At 50.4% G+C, this 2,586-nt stretch overlaps 1 pseudogene; it reads left to right on the top strand.

Annotated features, from left to right (window-relative positions):
- Nucleotides 1-296: 296 nt before the first annotated feature.
- On the top strand, nucleotides 297-806 carry LOC144275823 (ubiquitin-like protein 4A pseudogene; annotated as a pseudogene).
- The last annotated feature ends 1,780 nt before the right edge of the window (nucleotides 807-2,586 follow it).

Raw genomic sequence — 2,586 nt, 5'->3', positions numbered from 1 at the left:
CCACAGGATCTTCCTCCTGGTGTCTGATAAGCTTGTACTCCTCAGTCCTCCAGCAGCATGCTTTCCCTTCTCACTCACAGCTCCTAGTGCCTCTTGCTCCCAGCTCCTTGCACACATGCCACAAACTGAAGTGAGGTCCTTTTTAAACTCAGGCACCCTGATTAGCCAGCCTGCCCTAACTGATTCCAGCAGCTTCTTAATTGGCTCCAGGTGTCCTAATTAACCTGCCTGCCTGAATTTGTTCCAGCAAGTTCCTTCTTGTTCTGGAACTGCCCCTGTTACCTTACCCAGGGAAAATGGACCTGCTTAATCTGGGACTAATATATCTGCCTTCTAACACCTCACCAGTGAAGCCGCTGCAGGGCCGGGGCTGCAGCCTGCAGGTCTCCCCGGACGAGCGCGTCAGCACCCTGAAGCATCTGGTCTTGGAGAAGTTGAACGTCCCAGTCTCTCAGCAGCGGCTGCTTTTCAAGGGCAAAGCCCTGGCAGATGAGCACCGGCTCTCAGACTATTCCATCGGCCCTGAGTCCAAGCTGAACCTGGTGATCAAGCCACCGGAGAAGGCTTCCCCCGAGGACCCAGGGCATAGGGGACCCCCGCCACCATTCCCGACCATCTGGCACCCGCTGGGCCAGGTCCTGGCTCGGCACTTCAGCACAGCTGACGCGGAAAAGGTGCTGGAGCAGCTGCAGAAGGATTATGGGCGGAGCCTTCACCTGCTGAGCCTGGATGACATTGAGCGGCTGGCCACGCGGCTGCTGCAGCCAGAGGTGGCTGATGCGGTGGAGATGGGATTCCTGGACTAGCACCCAGACAGCCATGGGCCCGGGGGAAAGACTTCAGCCTGGCCCTCCCTGCACCTGGAACAAGGTGCCTGCAGGCAGGGCCCAGTCGGGAGCTCAGGGTCCCTCTGCCCCCTCCTCACACCTCTGAACTGCTGCTAAGGAGCCTGTCTGTGTCTCCCATTCCCCATTAAAGGTGATGGTAGGTGTGTGTGTGTGGGGGGGAAACACTCTCCTGTAGCCATCTGGCCTGACCCTGTCACACATTGATATTTATATCCTGGCATAACAACCTCGTACTTTTGTGACTGGGGAGCTTTTTGTGTTCACCATCACAAAACACGCTAAATTATTGTGGTTGTTCGGTGTCAGCGATGACCACTATACCAACCGAATGTCTTCTGCATAGAGGGCCAGATCCTCATCTGGTATAAATCAGTGTAACTCCATTGTCTTGCAGTTTACACCAGCTGAGGATCTATCCCAGAAACATGTTGCTTGTTATAAGAAACATTGGGAGTAGAAGCTACTAAGAACACACATATTTACTTTTTTCCCTTGTACATCTGCATGGAAACACCACTCCTAGAGACCCAGGCTTAACAGACTGATTGTCAACGCTTAATGATGCATAGTCTTCCCCTGCAAGGTTGGATTGTTGAAAGATATGCATAGCTGAAAAAATTCCATCAGCAGTACAGGATTCATTTAAGCACATGCCCCAGAGATTTGCTGAGGCATTACCCCTATTCATATAAAAAATGCCACCAGTCAATGGTTTCTTTTAAGGCAGATCCTGAGATTTTTCACCATCACTAATAAGGAATGGCTGAACTTTCCTTCTTCCCCTCCTGTCCTTCATTCAATAAACCAAGCTGATGGATGGCCAAGTGCTAAAGAACCAGGTCTAGCCCTCTCACTTTGTGCTATGATTTTGCTGTCAGTGCACACTTTCTGGGACAACTGCCCAACACATGCAGTTACAGCCAGTGATAGCTGTAGTCAGAAAGGAGAACCTCAGGACAAACCCTCCCTAACATGAGAGCTAATGGGCAGTTCCAAGCTAGGCAGCAAAAGTCCAATTGTTTGGTTCATTTAAACCTAGACTGGCAAAGCACTAGCAAGTATACGGTTAGAGGCAACTCTGCACTGGCTGGGGGATGGACTAGGTCATCACTTTGGGCTTCTCCATCTGTGTCTTCTAATTACTGTAACACCATAATGTTTTGTCTTGTTGCGATGAGCACCTACAGCAGTGTGTCTGAGCTCCTATAGAAACTGGCGTATTTCTGAAGAGGTTAGTAATGGAATTCAGTGCTCTCTACCGCTAGGCCTCCAGCTTCAAAGCAGCCTGGGAGGATAGTGACTGGAAGCTGTTACCATGGTGCCCTCTGTGAAATGAGCCTATGGAGTCATTCCAGATGCCAGAGCACAAGGGTCCAGAGCACAAACGCATTAACACAACAGACCCAAAGAGTCTGTCCCACCTTCCACTGGAGTCAATAGAATCTTTCTTCAGTAGGAGATTGGTCAGGTCATAACTAGGATTCCCAACAGACATGTCAATCACTGGATGGGCACTAGGTGTGCTCCCTCCAGGTCTGGTGTGAAGCACATTGGTGGGGTGGCTCAGGGAAGCTTGCACAGTTGCTGCCCAGGTTCTCCTTGGTGGCTCAGTAAAGGCCTGGGGTATCTTATTAATGTGACCTCATATCCTGTAAGCTGATCCTGTGAAATGAGAAATGTGATAAAGAAGTGAACTATTGAATGGAAAAAAGAGTGGGTGCACCAAGCTCTGTAACCT

This window comes from Eretmochelys imbricata, chromosome 15 (assembly GCF_965152235.1).
Source record: "Eretmochelys imbricata isolate rEreImb1 chromosome 15, rEreImb1.hap1, whole genome shotgun sequence".
NCBI classification, from domain to species: Eukaryota; Metazoa; Chordata; order Testudines; family Cheloniidae; genus Eretmochelys; species Eretmochelys imbricata.
Note: the sequence above shows the minus strand (reverse complement) of the source record. Positions and strands in the feature narration are given on the sequence as shown.